The sequence below is a fragment of the Chlorocebus sabaeus genome, chromosome 2, assembly GCF_047675955.1.
Source record: "Chlorocebus sabaeus isolate Y175 chromosome 2, mChlSab1.0.hap1, whole genome shotgun sequence".
NCBI lineage: Eukaryota > Metazoa > Chordata > Mammalia > Primates > Cercopithecidae > Chlorocebus > Chlorocebus sabaeus.
In genome coordinates this window covers 67,674,554-67,694,883 of record NC_132905.1, presented here as the reverse complement: position 1 = coordinate 67,694,883, position 20,330 = coordinate 67,674,554, and the positions used below count along the sequence as shown (strand labels likewise).

Below are 20,330 nucleotides of genomic sequence, written 5' to 3'. Positions count from 1 at the left end.
TTTTCTTTGCTTATCATCAGTATAGTTGTGGTACAGTAAGAAGGAGTTAGGGAAACACTCATATTGTAGGCAAATAAATATATGTTGATCGAATGAATGGATACTTGCAAGTCTCTGTTATGTGTAGACCTCTCGATTTATTTGTATTCATTTGCTTCATAAATCTTATCAAACCAACAGATTTCTTCCTTAAATTCACCTCAGACACTTCTTATATGGGAGCTGTATCTTCAGGTTTCACTTTAAACCATTGCATGTATATGAGTGTGTATGCTACAAACCTTTAACTACACTTGTAATTAATGTTCATATTATATTGTTCTATTGAAATTTGCATCCTTATTTGTCTACAAATGTGCATAATTTTGGTGTTCTAATATCCTCTTCTGGCTGTACATAAGTTTATAGTGCTTATAATTCTAGAGTACTTAGTTAATATTATGAACTCTGAAAGTCAGCTCCTGTAGTTAGCAATTTTTTCAGAATATGATCTCAATATATCATTTTTCTAATGTAAGCATACTGTGTTTCTTAACTCATATTGAATGCATGCATGGTAATAAATCTAGTAGTAGGTTAAAAATAATTCACTTCACTTTCAGTATTTACTGGACCATTAGTCATATATCAGGTTTTAATGGGTTAAATACATGTAACACTCTATAAAGAGCTAGCCTTTCTTCATTTATATCAGGTTGTCTGATGTCCCTAACTGAATGAACATATAATAAATGAAAATATATGTATATGTACATGTATACCTCTGTATGTCTATATATGTATAATTAGAGCTCCTTTATCTTCTTTTGCCCAGCCAACTCTTTTTTTTTTCTTTTATTTTGAGATGGAGTTTTGCTCTTGTCGCTCAGGCTGGAGTGCAATGCCGCAATCTCAGCTCACTGCAACCTTTGCCTCCCAGGTTCAAGTGATTCTCCTGCCTCAGCCTCCAAATAGCTGTAATTACAGACAGGTGAGTGCCACCATGTCTGGCTAATTTTTGTATTTTTAGTGGAGACAGGGTTTCACCATGTTGGCCAGACTGGTCTCAAACTCCTGACTTCAGGTTATCTACCTGCCTTGGCCTCCCAAAGTGCTGCGATTACAGGCATGAGCCACTGTGCCCAGCCTTGCCCAGTCAACTCTTACTCTCTTTTGTAGTTAAGCCCAGGCAACATGTCCTGCAATGCTTCTCTGAACTCTGCCTTCCAAATTAGCTGGCCACTCCACTTGTGTGGTTCCATAATTCCCTAGGTACACTTCTGTCATGTCCTTCTCATCGGGAACTAGTATAGAGTAAATATTTTTCAGTACCTAGGACAATCTCTGACACACCTGTGGGTGTATAATAAATAGCTGTTGAAATAATTAAGATTAAATAAATGAATGTCTTTACTTTGTATCCCCAACAACAAAGTCTGTGCCTGGATATCAATAGGTACTTAATAAAAGCATAAATGAATGAACAACTGAAATGGAACAACTGAATGAACAAATGAATGAACAACTGAAATGGAAGGAAGGAAGGAAGGGAGGGAGGGAGGGAGGGAAGGAAGTTGGCCAACTACTATTAAGGGATTTTATTGGATGCTTTTTAAAATTGAACTCATTTTTGTCTTCACTTTTTTAAACCCTTATTTTGTCTTTATTCTGATTTTTTCCTAACCATATTTTTGTCAAGTAAATACAGTTTTTAAATTGTTTTACATGTATTAGATGTTTATTGTAAATAAATATTTTTAAAATTTAAGGAAATAAAGTAAAAATTACTGACAAATTTATCATGCAGAGATAACTATTTCAGAGGAAAACCTTCCAGACTTTGAAATATATATCACACTTTAGGAAAATAAACCATGCTATATAATACTGTTTTTCAGCTTGCCCTCTGCCCTCTAAAACTGTAATGACGGCCTTTTACACCAATAAATACTGATCTATCTGTATCATTAGTTTTAATCCATAGTAGATACCTAATTAGACTAATCTCTCATTGTTAGATTTTATATTGCTTTCATTTCTTGACTGTTATTGGAATGGTGAGATGAACGTCTTTGCTCATATATTTGTGCACATGTGGGCCATTTGCCACATACAAGGACCCTGGATGTGTCTGTAGGAAAGTCTCTTGGATTTTCTGTAGGAAGTATCTTTGATGCTTAATTGCTGAATCAAAGGGTACAACTGTTAAACATTTTGACACACTGACAAATTAATAAAAGGTTGTGACAAAATATCTTGTGATAAACAGTGATTTTCCATCTCAATAAACACTAATTAACTTACTTGTAAAGTGCTTGAAGAACGCCTGGTGCAGAGGACTCAATAAATTTTAAATCTTCATCGACATCATCACATCATCATCAGGAACATCCCCTTTGAGTTAATGTTTATTGTGAGTGTGTATGTAAGCTACTTACAATCATTTTTTATATCCAAGGAGGACTAAACAAGTGCTTAAATAGATTATGTCTTACTAAACTATTGGCATTTTGTAACTTTGTCATCCCCCAACATTTTCCTATGTAAGGCAATAAACGTTAATAACCTCATCTTTCTCATATTAGCAGTATGTGAAATACATGATAATGAAGAAGCATAATTTTAAATTTTGAAACTCTGTATTATACTGCCTGATATGCCAGTATTTTTCAGTATGAACTCTTTAGAATTGTAAAGATGAAAGTAAATGTGCAAGACTCATATTATAATGCTGCATCGAAAGCACAAAGAAAAAAGGAAATTATAAGTGACAGAGGAAAGATTTGTATTTTAATTTATTGAGTAAAACTTGTTAGGAAAAATTTGTTTTAGGAGGTACAACACATCTTTCTTCCCATATTCTGAAATGATGTGGCTTATTTACATCTTTGTTAGAGAGGTGCAACTCTTTTTTTTTTTTTTTTTTTAATTTATTTATTATTATTAAACTTCAAGTTGTAGGGTACATGTGCACAACGTGCAGGTTTGCTACATATGTATACTTGTGCCATGTTGGTGTGCTGCACCCATCAACTCGTCATTTACATCAGGTATAACTCCCAATGCAGAGAGGTGCAACTCTTACAGCTAAGTGCTGTGGAAGGACCTAGATTAGTTTTGGTCTCCAAACAAATTGTAGTGGTGGTGGTGTTTTAAAAATGGAAATCTCATGTAAAACACCAAGAGATCAAACGGTTCAAATTAATGATGGAATTTCCTCAGCAGTTAAATTTCCGTGATTTTTAAAAAACTAATACCTCATTTTGTTTGTGAATTTTCTCAAATACTTCCCCAGACCTCAGATTAATTTATGCAGATTTATGACATATAAAAAACACTTCTGTTCTTACCGTGCTTTTGGAGTTTTAGAGAAACTTGAATTTTTGAAAAATGAATTTAATTTTTAAACTTGTAATTTATGTACTTAGAACAACTCCCAATTTTTCTTGCTTACTAAAAGTCCACTGCTGGTAAGAAAAGAAGATAATTATGTAAACACGTAAAAAGAAAATGCACGCTAATTTTAAAATGGTCATCATATTAAAGACTTTTATTTATATAATTTTCACCTTTTAGCCTCAAGTGATGAGCCAAAATTTTGAATTTTAAAATAGCCTCTGCTTTGGGGATGTAAAATAACATATATGAAAAGCTCATATTTTATACTTGACAGAGCTTGATGGATATGGATTTCATTATTGATTTATGGTATATAAAGATATCTTAGTTTGTAATCAAAGTGAATATAAACCACAACTTTTTCTGACTCTTTCCATTTCTAGCATTTTCTAACATCACATTTGCATATTTTTCCTGACCGCTTCTGAAATCCTGAGGTTAAAAGGATACAGAAAGATGTAATTAGATTTATCATTCCCTTAAATTCAACTTGTGTAGCTGAAGGTTTGGTTGTGACTTATTACAGAGCCTGTGACTTAAAAATCCTTCCCACAACCACAAGCTAAAATGGGAGAAAACAAACTACCTCGCCTTTTCAACCAAGAGGGAGGAGCAAAAATCAGTGAACTTTTACAGTAGAACCTGCCAAGCCTGTGACGATCCTACCAAAAAGAAACCTCAGTGAGTTATGGAATTTCCTTTTTGGTGAATTGAGTGCTGCTTTTGCTTTTCTCAGATTCCAAATGAGAGTATACATTTTTCTTTGTTTGATGTGCTGGGTAAAGTCTGGTAAGATATTAATAATTTGATTTATCTTTAAAAATTGCATATAAAATAGTGTGGTCTATATTCTGGGATAAAGAATGTTATGATATAATGAGATAAAAATATGCTATGATTATTGGTACTAATTATAACAAACATTACTATCAAGAAAACTTCTATGTGTGTGTGCATGTGTTTGTTTAATACGTTGACATTTTGCATTGTATTTACTTGCCAGATAATTAGTAACTAGAAAACCTTTTTTTAAAAAAAGATGTAACTAGAGAATAAATAGGAATACTCAAGAGAAAAAAAATTCAGTAATGGAGAAATTAATTAGGTATTTAAAATTATACCTTAAATATCTTGTTTCAATTTTATTTGTTTCACTAGCTCTACTTTTGAAGAAAATTCTTACTTGGATAAATTATTGATTGCAAAACAAAATAAACATGTACTACAACTTTTGCTCTCATTCAGTATGACAAAAAACAAAGCTGTTTTATGGTAATAAGGTAGAACTTTATTCTGGTTTATTGGTGTATAGTAATAAAGTTTATCAATATTAAGACTATCATTTTCTACTTTATGATAAAGCAGAATTACTTGTTCAACTTGATAATTTGTTCTGCTTTATGGTAATAACAGTGACAAATTTAAAATTCAAGATGAATAGTTTTCCATAGGGGTTTTATGAGAGCAGATTATTTCCTTTATGTTTTAAATTTATTTGAAATTTGTTAATGCATACTTGAATAACTTTAAAAATTAACTAGAAATTAACGTTATTTCTTATGTTTTTAATTGGCTATTTGAGATAACCATAAATTCTGGAAATGTTTGAATTTTATATTTAAATATAGAATCTAAATACTGATATGCAGTTTATAATTTATATTATTACTCTGAAGTTTCTTGATAGGGATTTTATGTTATTATAATATATAATAGTGGCATCTTAAGTTGAAAGCCAGAGAAATTTGAAGTCTAGGCCCCTAATCTTATGTGTCATTTTTAACACAGTTATAAACATTTTAATATCATAGTTTACATTAAAAACTTATTTGGCAGACTTTCTGATATTATTGTTCTGATTAGTATTTAGTCAGTTGCCTACATTTTAAGTTGGGAAAATTCAAACATAATTGCTTTGTATGTTTCTGTCTGCTAATTCTTGTATAATGATGATTAAAATACAATAGTAGAACTTTTAGATATTAACAGTAGTAAATAGAAAATAAGTGATTTAAAAAGTTTACTGATCCTCAAATTCCTTTTTAACCCATGTAGCCTCTTTGCTTTCTCTCATTTTCCTTGAATCTCTACTTCATTAAAAAATTTTGTTGATTTTCAGTAGTTTATTTCATACAAGTGTGTTTTATTTATTACGCATGCTCCTTTCTTCTCCACTAGAGATTCTGATATATACCTCCAGGAGGGCATGTTTCATGTTTCTCAACATGAAAATCAGTGATTACATCTGCCTTTAATAAAGAAATGATATTCTGAAAAGCAAATTAGTCAGGTGTTTTTAAAAATTGTAAGTAGAATAAAATGGGAGGGGAGAGATAGGTCAAAAAACTTTATACAAATATACAGTACATCTGTGTATCTACATATTTAAATTATATGCATATATGCATATTTATTCTTAGTACAGTTGCCAACTTATTGTAACTATTTACATTGAAACTTTTGTTGTTGCTATTATTATATTGCAAGGGTCAGAAATTCTTTTTTTCTTTGGACAGGGTCTCATTCTGTCACCCAGGCTGGAGTATAGTGTGAAGGTCATGGCTCACTACAGCCTTGACCTCCTAGTTTCAAGCAATCCTCTGGCTTCAGCCTCCAGGGTAGCTAGGGCTACAGGCACACACCACCATGCCTGGCTAATTTTGTAATTTTTGGAGAGACAACATTTCACCGTATTACCCAGGCTGGTCTCCAACTCTTGGTCTCAAGTGATCTGCCTGTCTCAGCCTCCCAAAGTGCTGGGATTATAGGCATGAGCCACTGAGCCGGCCAGGAAATGTTTTTGTAAATGACCAGATAGTAAATATTTTAGGTTTTGTAGGCCATACAGTCTCTTTTGCATCTACTCAGCTTTGTCACCAAAGCAAGAAAGGAGCAATAGATAATGCATAAACAAGTAAATGTGCATGTGTGCTAATACAACTTTATTTATGGACACTCACATTTGAATTTGTTGTAACTTTCATGTCACCAAATATTATAGTTTTGATTTTCTCCCAACCATTTAAACATGTCAAACACATTCTTAGCTTGTCAACCAGACCTGACCACAGGACATAGTTTCCCACTCCTGTGTGCTTTGAAAGGGATGTTAAAGATAGATTAATTCAGGTTTCTCATTTCACAGTTGAGGAAAGTGAAATACAGAATAAAATGGAGTTATTTTTGTAAAGTCACACGACTTGGAGTATGTGGTAAAAATGCAAATTCTTATCCATAGGCTGGAGGTGAAGCCCAAGATTAGCAATTCCACTAAGCTCTCAGGTGATGCCCATGGGTACGCAGACCACCTTCTATAAGGAAGTTAGAGAACTTTAGAAACCTGTTTGTAGGGCAGTAATCTTTCTAGAACCCATGGGATCTGGAGCTGACTGCCTCAACAAAATCATTATTTTTCTCCAAATTGTGTCAGTATTTTTCTGATATGATCCATGATTAATTTTTCTTGACTTACTAAAATTAGATGCCCTCAAGGAATTTTAATTTATTGTACCAAAATCTCTTTAAACAAGGATCATGTGAAAGAACATGAAATTTGGAACTAAAAGAGCCAGTTTCATGTCCTGGTGGCATGTTATCTTGTGCCAAGTCACTTAACCTCTATGAACCTGTTTCCTCATTTCTAAATGCAGTTAATACCCATAATACTATCTCACTCTATCGTGAAGCTCAAAGAAGGTAATATGAATGTTGCTTTGGTCACGTAGAAAGCAATATAAATTAGGTTAGAATAATCCACTGTGTTTTCTTCCGTGTTCATTTTCTCTTTAATTCTTTTAGATAATTTCCAGATGTAAGACTTCTCCATGTGTGGTTCGTGAATTCTCTGGGTTACCCACTTAAAGAGTGTCAATATATCTACCAAATCAGAATTTCTGGGGATGGCCCCAGGAAATTACATTCTGAAAATTCTGATGTTCCCAGTCATTTTTTTTTTTTACATCCGTTTTAAAAATCATTCTTGAGAATTCCTGGTATAAAGACTTGTTAGACACCCTACTTTATTTTGCTTGGGTAGTCCGATTCATTTTCAACAGCTTTCCTAACATTTGCATAAATGAGTTGCTGACTGAATATCTTGTTTTTTCATTAAAAATTAATCAACATAGTCGTGCCTATTATTTCTAGAGTACATAGTAATATTTTGATAGATATAATGCATAGAGATCATATCCAAGTAATTCGTGTATTGATATCTCACACAGTTATTTCTTTGTGCTGGGAACACTCGGTATCCTCCTAGCTATTTGAAACTGTATATAATTGTTAACTATAGTCATTCAACGTGATGTAGAACACTAGAACTTATTTTTCCTATCTAACTATAATTTTGCATTCTTTCTGAATGTGTGTTTTTGATTGGTTCACAACTACATAATTAATGATATATTTGCCTTTTATTTTGCTTTCTGCCACTAGTGTTCAGGGATTTTATTGTTTTACCTACAGTGTTGTGTCTTAACTGGCTCTGTGACCATAGAAGCCACTGTCTTTGTAGCATCAAGTGGGTCAATTTTTTCGTGCTTGGAATTCTGCTAACCCAAAAGGGTCTTCCTTCTTATTATAGATGAATAAACAAAGAGCTAGTGAACTTCTGATAGGGTCTTATTTATGTTACTCAAATGTTTACATAATAACTTGTGCCAAAAATATAGTGCTCATGCTTTTCAGTTGTTACCCAGAAATGTCCTGTGGCTTCTAGTTGTGTGCCTGAGATCATTTAATCTCTTTTAACTTCACTTTCTTCATATATAAAATGAAGAAAAGAATAGGAAATATAAAACAACACTGGACTTGCCATGAAGTGATAGCTAAATATAAACTATTATCATATGGTTAATATTGTTGTTGTTCACAAATCCATGTTTTTCCAGAAATGAGGAAACAGAAGGAAGGAGGTTTTCATGTAGGATTTTTGGGATGAGAATGGGGGTTTAGATTATCAGAAAAAAAGGGTTAAATCTTTCTAAGATGTGTAAGGATTGTAGCTTTTTGTGACTAAGTTTTAAGGCTCTCCGTTCTTGAGTCAGCAAAACTAGTGGTTTTTGGTTCATTTTGATTACAAACTAAATTGTCTTTATACACCATAAAATCAATAATGAAAACACTGAAAATTGCGAGACAAACTTGTCTCAGCAGCTTGCCCAGCATGAAAAAGCATTTGAAATCAAAGAATGTTGCAGTAACAGGAGACCATTTCTTTCATCTCCTTCCATTTAAACATGAGGAAACTGAGGCTCAGAGATGAGAGGTAAAATAACTTGCTCAGAGTCACAAGAGATGTTTGAGAGAGGCTAGAGGTACTGGAGTCAGCTGTTCACATGCAGGGCACTATGCCTGCCTCTGGACTGTCTGTTTTAATCTCCTTGCTCTCAATTTCACAGGCATTGTAACTGTAATGGAAATATGTTTCAGAGAGAATGCTGGACAACCTACAATGACTATTTATAACTTCCCCTTGTGTCTTTGGTATTTTTAACATTTTTGCTGCTTCTATAATTTGAAACCTAACAAGATTTTCAGTATTCTCAGCTTACCTCTCTGTTGAGGTTACTGCTAGAGTCATTATCTTCCTACATCTTTGGAAATAAAGTACTATATTACGTACCTGCTAGTGAATTTTGAAACACAATAGAGTTACTTAGTCTATTTCTCAGATCCTCAATTTGTTAATTTTTCAAACAGGTACTAAAATTAATACTAATCTTTCTGTTTTAGATATATTCAGTTTTTTGCTGATACCATTCATTTTGGTAATTTTTATTTTTAATTAACTGAAGTCTATTAAATCTATTTTCTCTCATTAAAAAACTAAGAAATGAATATTTTGGATATAGAAAACTAAAAAATATTAAAATAGAGACAATAGAAATCACACAGAGAAATACAGATAGAGAACACAATTTAATCAGCATCACTGCAAACTACATTTGTGTTGGTTAATATCTTACCCAATAAATATGTATGTGTGTGTGTGTGGGGGGGGTGTGTACAAATATATGCATGTGTTTACAGTGTTTTATATATATGCTATATCATGGATGAAATGAGTATTATATAAATATGGGCTGTATATATAGAAATAGATATTCATATGGTTAGTGTGTATGGTTTTCATTATCTTCTTATTGTATTTCATTTTACATAATACATGTTTTCTGATGTTATCCTTAGTTTTCAGAAACATAATTTCTTAAATGCTGTATAGTCCCCTTCTTAGAAATACATGATAATTTATTTTTCCAGTCTCTAATTTCCATGGATTTAATTGAATCCTAAATATTCTGTATTGAAATGTTGCGATATACATTGATGTTAGTAGTCAATGGGTATAAAGGTAAAAATGATATGGTAATTTTATTTTAATTAAAATTTAGTGATTTTTTTTTAAGGAGACTAAGCATATGTTAATACATTTATGACCTCTCTGAACATTTTTAGAAAATGTCGGTTTATATCCCACACCTGGTGTTCAACTATAGTATTCTTTTTCTTTTTTCTCATTTACAGTTTTGTATATATATATTAGTTCCTTTCCTACCTTATATTGAAAACACTTCCATAGTTCATTTTTTGTCTTTTGTCTAGTTTATAGTGTTTCTTTATGTACAGATGTTTTAAATGTATGTGCTACGAAACCTATTGGCTTCATGGTTTCTTCCTTTGTTTTTATGCTGAAAAATTATTCTTCAATCTGAGATCATGTATATATTAACTGTATCCTTCTTCTAATTTGTATAATTTTACTTTTACATGGACTACTTTAATATAACTAGAATCAAATAATTATCCTAACATTTTTTATTTAAAAATCCATCACCTTTGACTGCTTTTAATTGCCATAATTATTTTAGCTAAAATGGTGTATTTCTGGGTGTCCCCATTCTATTTCATTAAACTGTCTATCAATTTTTGGTTCTGTTTCACAGGCCTCTTTTTAATTGGTTTATTATGTAAACATAATTTTAATCATGGTCCTATTATCTTCAAAATATCATTTATTTTTCTTATACACTTTCTGCCTCTCCTTATAGTATTGAGACGTTATTTTAGAATTGCACTGCACATATACATTAATTTGAGCAGAATTTACTTCATGATATTAATGCTTATATTCAATCATGATGTATTTCAATACTGTATTTTTAAAACTTTCTTTTTTCATTTTTTCCTTTTTTCTCTTTTCCTCTTCTTTCTGTTTTCTTTTCCTTCTTTTCTCTCTCTCCTCCCCAATCTTTCCACATCTTTTTTTTAAAAAAACTAGTTAATTTGCAAATCATAGGAACCTAGTTTAAACCAGCTTAAATCCACTCACCCTTCAAAAAATAGGAATTTATTATATCATATAACTGAAAAATTTTGAGTTAAATACCACTACATTTATTTATACCACTGCACGTATTAAGCCTAGCATCCATTAGCTATTCTTCCTGGTGCTGTCGCTCCCCCTAACCCCCATGAACAGGGCCCAGTGTGTGTTATTCTCCCCTATGTGTCCATGTGATCTCAGTGTTTAGCTCCTGCTTAAAAGTGAGAACATGTGGCATTTGGTTTTCTGTTTCTGTGTTAATTTGCTAAGGATAATGGCCTTTAGCTCCATTCATGTCCCTGCGAAGGCTATGATCTCATTCGTTTTTAAGGCTGCATAGTATTCCATGGTGTATGTGTACCACATTTTCTTTATCCAGTCTATCACTGATGGGCATTTAGGTTGATTCAATGTCTTTGCAACTGTGAATAGTGCTGCAGTGAACATGTGTTTTTTTAATAGAACGATTTATATTCCTTTGGGTATATACCCAGTAATCGGATTGCTAAGCTGAATAGTTGTTCTGTTTTTTAGCTCTTTGAGGAATTGCCACACTGTCTTCCACAATGGTTGAACTAATTTATGCTCCCACTGACAGCGTGTAAGTGTTCCTTTTTCTCCACAGCCTTGTCAGTGTCTGTTATTTTTTGGCTTTTTAACAGCCATTCTGAATGGTGTGAGATGATATCTCATTTGGTTTTGATTGACATTTATCTACTCATCACTCATTCTTGTAAATTTGTTTAAGTTCCTTATAGATTCTGGATATTAGACCTTTGTCAGATGCATAGTTTGCAGAAATTTTCTCCCATTCTGTAGGTTATTTATAGTCTGTTGATAGTTACTTTTGCTGTGCAGAAGCTCTTTAGTTTAATTAGATCCCACTTGTTAATTTTTGTTTTAGTTGCAGTTGCCTTTGGTGTTTTTGTCATGAAATCTTAGCCTGTGTCTGTGTTCTGAATGGTGTTGCCTAAGTTGTCTTTCAGGGTTTTTGTAGTGTTGGGTTTTACATTTTATGTTTTTAATCCCTCTTCAGTTAATTTTTGTATATGATGTAAGGAAGGAGTCCAGTTTCAATCTTCTTTATAAGGCTAATCCCAGCACCACTTATTCAATAGGGAATCCTTTCCCATTATTTTTGGCAGGTTTGTTGAAGATCAGATAGTTGTAGGTGTGCAGCATTATGTCTGGGTTCTCTACTCTGTTCCATTGGTTTATGTGTCTATTTTTGTATTAGGATCATGCTGTTTTGGTTACTGTAGCCCTGTAGTATAGTTTAAAGTCAGGTAGTGTGATGCCTCCAGCTTTGTTCTTTGTGCTTAGGATTGCCTTGGCTATTTGGGCCCTTTTTTGGTTCCATGTGAATATTAAAATAGTTTTTTTCTTGTTCTGTGAGTAATCTCAATGGTAGTTTAATAGTAATAGCATTGAATCTATGAATTGCTTTGGGCAGCATTATCATTTTAATGATACTGATTCTTTCTATCAGTAAGCATGGTATGTTTCCCTATCTTTTGTGTGTGTCATCTCTGATTTATCTGAGCAGTGTTTTATTGTTCTCCTAGTAGAGATCTTTCACTATCCTAGTTAGATGTATTCCTAGGTATTTTATTCTTTTTGTGGCAATTGTGAATGAGAGTTAATTCCTGATTTGGCTCAAGGCTTGACTTTGTTGGTGTATAGGAATACTAGTGATTTTTGCATATTTATTATGTATCCTGAGACTTTGCTGAAGTTCTTCTTTATCAATTTAAGAGGCATTTGGGCAGAGACTATACAGTTTTCTAGAGATAGGATCATGTTGTCTGCAAACAGCAGTAGTTCGACTTCCTCTCTCCCTATTTGGATGCCTTTTATTTCTTTCAAATCTTGCCTGATTGCCTGGGTCAGGACTTCCAATACTGTGTTGAATAGGAATGGTGAGAAAGGGTATCCTTTTCTTGGCTATTTTTAAGGGGAATGCTTTCAGCTTTTATCCATTTAGTATGATGTTGGCTGTGGGTTTGTCATATATGGCTCTTATTATCTTGAGGCATGTTCCTTCAATACATAGTTTATTGAGAGTTTTTAGCATGGAGCAATGTTGAATTTTATTGAAGACCTTTTCTGCATCTATTGAGATAATCATGTGGTTTTTGTCTTTAGTTCTGTTTATGTGATGAGTCACATTTATTGATTTGTGTATGTCGAACCAACCTTGCATCCCAGGGATGAAGCCTACTTGATCATGGTGGATAAGCTTGTTGATAAGCTACTGGATTCGGTTTGCCAGTATTTTGTTGAGGATTTTTGCATTGATACTCATCAAGGATATTGGCCTGAAGTTTTTTGTGTTGTTGTTAAATCTCTGCCAGATTTTGGTATCAGGATGATGATGGCCTCATAGAATGAGTTAGGGAGGAGTCTCTCCTCCTCATTTTTTCAGGAATAGTTTCAGTAGGAATGGTACCAGCTCTTCTTTGTACATCTAGTAGAATTCATCTGTGAATGCATCTGGTCCCAGGCTTTTCCCAGGTTTTTTTCTTTTTTTGGTTGGTAGGCTGTTTGTTACTTCCTAAATTTCAGAGCTCATCATTGGTATGTTCAGGAATACCAATTCTTCCTGGCATCTGTCTTGGGAGGATGTATTTGTCCAGGAATTTATCAATTTCTTTTAGATTTTCTGGTTAATATGCATAGAAGTGTCCATAATATTCTCTGATGATTGTGTTTCTGTGGGTTAAGTAGTAATATCACCCTTATTGTTACTGATTCTGTTTATTTGACTCTTCTTTTCTTGTTTATTAGTCTAGCCAGCAGTATGTTTATTGTATTATTTTTTTCCAGAAAACCATCTCCTTGATTCATTGATCTCTTGAATAGTATTTCATTTCTCCGTCTCCTTCAGTTCAGCTCTGATTTTGGTTATTTGTTGTCTTCTGCTAGTTTGTAATTTGTTTGCTCGTGGTTCCCTAGTTATTTTAGTTGTGATGTTAGATTGTTAACTTGAGATCTTTCTAACTTTTTGATGTGGTCATTTAGTGTTATCAGTTTCTCTCTTATCACTGCCCTAGCTGTATCCCAAAGATTCTGATATGTTGCATCTTTTTTCTCATTAGTTTCAAATAATTTCTTGAAATGTTAATTTTACCCAGGATTCACTTAGCAGTAGGTTATTCTATTTCATGTAATTGTATCATTTTGAGTGAATTTCTTAGTCTTAATTTCTAATTTGATTACACTGTGGTATGAGAGACTTTTTGTTATTATTTCATTTCTTTTGCTTTGCTGAAGAGTGTTTTACTTTCAGTTGTGTCTGATTTTAGAGTATTTGCCATGTGGCCTTGAGAAAAATGTATATTCTATTGTTTTATGTGGAGCTATCAGGTCCATTTGATCCAGTGCTGAGTTCTGGTACTGGATATCTTTATTAATTTTCTGTCTCGGTAATGTATTTCATATTGTCAGTGGGTTGTTGAAGTCTCCCATTATTATTGTGTGGGATTCTAAGTCCCTTGGAAGGTCTCTGAGAAAGAGCATGCTTTACAAACCTGGGTACTCCTGTGTTGGGTACATACATATTTAGGGCAGGTAGATTTTCTTGTTGAATGGAACCCTCTACGATTATGTAATGTCTTTGTCTTTTTTGATCTTTGTTGATTTAAAATCTGTTTTGTCAGAAACTAGAATTGCAACCTCTGTTTTTTGTTTTGTTGTTTTTTTTTTTTTTTCTGTTTTATATTTGCTTGGTAGATTCTTCTCCACCCCTTTATTTTGAGCCCATGTTTGTCACTGTATGTGAGATGGGTTTTTTGAAGACAGCATACAAATGGGTCTTGGCACTTTATCCAGTTTGCCACCCTGTGTCTTTTAATTGAGGCATTTAACCCATTGACATGTAAGGTTAGTGTTGATATATGTGGATTTGATCCTGTCATCATGATATTAGCTCGTTACTTTGCAGACTTGTTTATGTGGTTGCTTTATAGTGTCAGCAGTCTGTGTACTTCAGTATATTTTTGTAATGACTGGTAATGATCTTTCCTTTCCCTATCTAGTGCTTTTTTCCAGAGCTCTTGTAAGGCAGATCTGATGGTAACAAATTCCCTCAGCATTTGCTTATCTGAAAAAGATCTTATATCTCTTTTGCTTATGAAGCTTAGTTTGCCTGGATATGAAATTCTAGCCTGGAATTTCTTTTCTTTAAGAATCTTGAATATTGGCTCCCAATCTCTTCTGGCTTCTAGGGTTTCAGCTGAAAGGTCTTCTGTTAGTCTGATGGCTCCCCTTTGTAGATGACCTGGTTTTTCTCTCTCGCTGCCTTTAACATTTTTCTTTTACTTCAACCTTGTGGAATCTGATGATTTTGTGTCTTGGGGATGATCTTCTTGTAAAGTATCTTACTGGGGTTCTTTGCATTTCCTGAATTTGAACGTTGGTCTCTCTAGGTAGGTTGGGGAAATTCTTCTGGATGATATCCTAAAATATATTTTCCAATTTTGTTCTATTCTCCCTATTTCTTTCAGGTACACCAATGAGTCATAGATTTATTTGGTATCTTTACATGATCCCATATTTCTCTGAGATTCTTCCTTTTCATTCTTTTCTCTCTACTCTTGTCTGCCTGTCTTATTTCAGAAAGGTAGTCTTCTAGCCCTGAGATTCTTTCCTTTGCTTGGTCTATTCTGCTGTTAATACCTGTGATTCAATCACAAGTAGCGTGTTTTTCAGTTCTAGCCAGTCAGTTACATTATCCTGTATACTGGCTATTTTGTCTGTCAGCACCCGCAACATTTTATCATGATATTTAGCTTCCTACTTTTCAAATCTTAATGCTATGTTAGAATATTAAAAAAAAATACATAGTGTGATAGCAGACACTTTTTATACTTTCTTAATTTTAATGGAAATATGCACTAGTGTTTTATCATTAGTATGATTATTCCAATTGGCATAAAATAAAAAAGCATTCTGTTATTTTATTAAGTTATACTTCTATTCTAACTTATATTTAAAATAGTATAAATTAATTTTTTGTTCTTATGCTCTGTATTTTTGTGATTTGGGAATTTTGCCTTTAGATTGTTGTATGGGTCGGAATGACATATCTGATTTATCTGGGGTGTGTGTGTGTGTGTGTGTGTATTTGTCCTATCTTTATGTTTGACATTAGGGTTATTCTAGCTTTTAAGAATTATTTGTTGAACTTTATATTTTTTCTATTATTTGAAAAAGTTTTGGATCTTTAAGTTTTTAAAAATTAATTTTATTGATGTTTAGTATAAATACAATAAAATGTACACACATTTAAATGTACTTTGATTATTTTTTGTTGTTGTTGCTGAGATAGGTTCTTCTTCTGTTGCCCAGGCTGGAGTGCAGTGGTACTACCATGGCTCACTGAGCCTTGATCTTCTGGGTTCAGGCAATCCTCCTACCTCAGCCTCCTGAGTAGGTAGGACCACAGGTGTGCACTACCAGACCTGGTTTATTTTTCACTTTTTTTTTTTTTTGTAGCGACATCTTCTTACTACCTTGCTCAGACTGGTCTTGAACTCCTAGCCTCCAGCAATCCTCCTGCCTTGACCTCTCAGAGTTCTGGAATTACAGATGTGAGCCACTGCACCAGGCCTAATGAGTTTTGAAAAAAAAAATAGGTGCATCATACTTCTTATGGTATATAACAACCATAAAGTCAAGATATAAAACATTTCCTGTACCCTTAAAATTTAGCTTTTTGCAATTAATCCCTTCCACACCTCTAGTTCTATATAACCCAGACCTTCTTTATGACTATATTAAATATTTCTTTTGTAGAATTTCATATACATGAAAATTTAAAATATGTAATTTTTTGTTTCTGGAGTCTTTTGCTCAGCATAATGCTTTTGTGATTCATCAAAGATTTTGCATGCATAAGAAGTTTATTTCTTTTTATTGCTGGGTAGTATTAATTTATTACAATTTAATTACCCATATACTTCTTGATTGACCTTTTTTTTTTTTACAATTTGGTGTCGTTATATAAAAACAAACGAAACAAAAAAACACTATGAACTTGTAAATGTAGTAAGGACATGTTTTTATTTCTCATGCGTTAACATCCACCAGTTAATTTTTGGGATCATATAAGTGCATAGAACATTATAAGAAATTAACAATAATTGTATCATTTTGTCATTTTCCCCAGCAATGTACAATGGTTTCAGTTGTTTTACATCCTCGTTGGTTTTGTCAGTTTTTACTGTTAGCCATTCTCCTGGGTATGTAGTGGTAGATCATTTTGGTTTTAAATCACGTTGTTTTGATGACTAGTGGTGTTGAGTATCATTTCTTCAGCTTCTTAGACATTATGCCATCTTTTGTAAAATGTCTTTAACTATTTTGCCAATTGAAACATTGAATTTTCTTATAATACATATACATGTTAGTCTAGATACAAGTGTTTTTCAGATACACAACTCTGCATATTCATATTCTTAACAATGTCCTTTTAGAAGATACATATTATTATGTAAAACTCCAATTTATCACTTTTTTCTGTTTCATGCTTACTATGTATCTTATATTAGAGTCCTTTGCCTATCCCAAGAGTGTTAACATTTTCCTTAAATATTATATACATAGTCTGTCCATTGTCGGAGAATGAGGCTGAATGAAAGCAAGCAGAGCTTGGACAGTGAGAGAAGGAGGATGGCTCTAAGTTCTCTTTTATTCTGGACCTGGTTTAGTGCCATTTAAACTAAAGTCTAACCATTCTAGGGATTCTGCTGAATGTTCCTACTATTTATTAAGGTCTTCCTACTTTGCCTAGTTGGAACTTCAATCTCTCCTAGTCTAATGAGATCTCAAAAATTGTTCAGCTTTCAGCTCTTTGTGGTTCTATCCCATGTATGCAAAGGATCATATCCAGCAACATATGGATCCAGTAACATCCAGATATAAGCGACCCCTATGCAGATTTCAGAGCTTTTCTTCTGCCTGGCTCCTTCCTCTCTGGCACTTTGCCTTTCAAATTCTAGTTGTCTCAGACATCCCAGACTCTGATGTTTCTCCCCAACTTGACAAGACTGCTGTACTCTGATTAATTGAGCCCTTTTTACACAGCAGTCCGGAAACGACCTCCAAGCAGAATGCTATGAGTTTACAGGGTTCAAATAAATTGCTTCCCTTTCAGCAATCACAATTCTGTGTTTTTTGTTGTCCAGTGTCTAATTTTGTTCGCATATATTTTATCCACTGTTCTCGTTGTTTACAGCAGTAAGGCAAATCTGGGATGAGGGGATGAGATATCTGTAATGACAGGAATTGGATTCTGAATGTTTTGTTTTGTTTTCTTTCCATTGTGGTCAAACACAGAGAAAAAATGATCATTTTAGCCATTTTAAAGTGTATAGGTTAGTGGCACTAACTACATGCACACTGTCATGCAACCATGATCATCACCCATCGCCAGAATTGTTTAACTTTTCAAACTCAAATTCTGTACCCATCAACTCTATGCCTATTAAATGATTCCTCATTTCCCCTTTTCCCTCAGCCCAAAGCAACCACAGAACTACTTTCTTTCTCTATAAATTTGACTGCTCTCGGTATCTCATTTAAATTGAATTATATGGTATTTGTCCTTTTATGTCCAGTTTATTTGCACTTGACATAATGTCTTCAAAGTTATTCTTATTGTAGTATGTGTCCGTTTCACTTTTTCAAAGCTGAACAATATTCCATTCTAGGTATCTACCAGGTTTTGTTTATCCATTTACCTGTTGATGGATACTTGTGTGGCTTCCACCTTTTAGCTATTGCAAATAATGCTTCTATAAACATGGGTATAGAAATATCTTTTCCAGTTACTGTTTTCAATTCATTTGGGTGTATATACAGAAGTGAAATTGCTGGATAATATGGTAATTTTATTTTCAACTTTTGAGAAGCCACCATACCATTTTCCATAGCAGCTACGCCATTTTATATCCCCATTAACAATGCACAATGGTTCCAATTTCTGTACATCCTTACCAACAGTTGTTATTTTCCATTTTTGTGTGTGTGTGTATTTTTAGCAAGTTATCATAATAGGTAGGAAGTGGCATCTCATTATACGTTTGATTTATGTTTCCCCAATTATTAGTGATAGTGATGTTGAGCTTCTTTTCATAAGCTTAGGGAACTTTTGGATATCTTCAATGATATGTCTATTTAAGTTCTTTGCCCAGTTTTAATTGGGTTGTTTGTGTTTTCGTTGTTGAGTTATAGAAGTTCATTATAATATTCTGGAATTAATCCCATATCAGATATATGATTAATAAATATTTTCTCACATTCAGTGGGTTGCCTTTTTACTTTGTTGATAATGTCCTTTGATGCATAAAAGTTTTAATTTTGATTAAGCCCAATTTACTTATTTTTTTTGGTTGTCACCTGTGGTTCTGTTCTTGTAGCATTCAAGAAATCAATGCCAAATCCAACGTATGAAGGTTTCACCCTTGTTTTCTTCTAAGAATTTTTACTGATTCAGCATTTTAATATATTTGTTTCTTGTTACAGATTTTAACTTAGTTAATTTGCTTGATATTAGTGCAGCATTTCTGCTCGCTTTTAGTTACATTTTGCATTGAATATCTTTTTTTCATTCTTTAAGTTTCCATGTATATGTCTTTAAATCTAAACTGAGTCTCTTGTAGATAACATATAGTTTGATCCTGATTTTTATTCATTCTGCCAATATGTTTTCAGTTGGGGGGGTTGTTTAGTCTACCTACATTTAAAATTATCATTGATAGCAAAGCACTTATTTTTGCCACTTTGTTATTAGTTTTTCTGTATGTCTTAAAGCTTTTTGTCCCTCATTTCCTCCACTACTGACTTTCTTTGTGTTTAATCGATTTTTTTTGGTAGCAGCGTGTTTTTTTGTTTTTGTTTCTGTTTTTTTGTTTTTGTAAATTATAACTATGTATTTATGGGTATAAATGGCTTTATGAAATTTGTGTACAATGTGGAGTGACTGAATCAAGCTAACTAACATATCCATCACCTCAAATACATATCATTTATTCCTCCTGTCTTAACTGAAACTTTGTACCTTTTGACCAATATCTCCCCATTTATCCCACCCACCCCACACCCCCTGGTAACCACCCTTCTACTCTCTGCTTCTGTGAGATCAATTGTTTTGGATTCTACATATGAGAGCATGCAATATTTGTCTTTCTGAATCTGGCTTAATTCACTTAGAATACTGTCCAGTTTCATCCACGTTGTCACAAATGACAGAATCTCCTTCTTTTTAAAGGCTAAATAGTATTCTGTTGTGTATATTCACCAGGTTTTCTTTATCCATTCATTCACTGATGGACTCTTAGTTTAATTCCATATCTTGGCTATTGTGAAAAATGCTGCAGTGAACATGGAAGTGCAGATATCCCTCCAATGTACTGATTTCATTTTTCTTTGGACATATACCCAGAAGTGGGATTGTTGGATCCTATGGTAATTCTATTTTTAGTTTTGAGGAATTTCCATAGTTTTGTTTCCAAAATGGCTATACTAATTTACATTCCTACCCACAGAGTGCAAAGATTCTCTTTTTCCCCACAACCTCACCAACACTTATGTTTCATCTTTTTGCTAATAGCAGTTCTGACAG

At 33.3% G+C, this 20,330-nt stretch overlaps 1 protein-coding gene across 8 annotated transcripts in view; it reads left to right on the top strand.

The window, feature by feature from the left end:
- The window catches only part of LIPI (lipase I), a 106,377-nt gene that overhangs the window by 1,416 nt on the left and 84,631 nt on the right, over window positions 1-20,330 (top strand). For all 8 annotated transcript variants that reach the window (XM_073009593.1, XM_073009592.1, XM_073009590.1 and 5 more), the window contains exons 2-3: window positions 845-970; window positions 3,905-4,059. The gene's annotated coding sequence lies outside the window, so the exon portion shown is untranslated. The remainder of the gene's footprint in view (window positions 1-844; window positions 971-3,904; window positions 4,060-20,330) is intronic.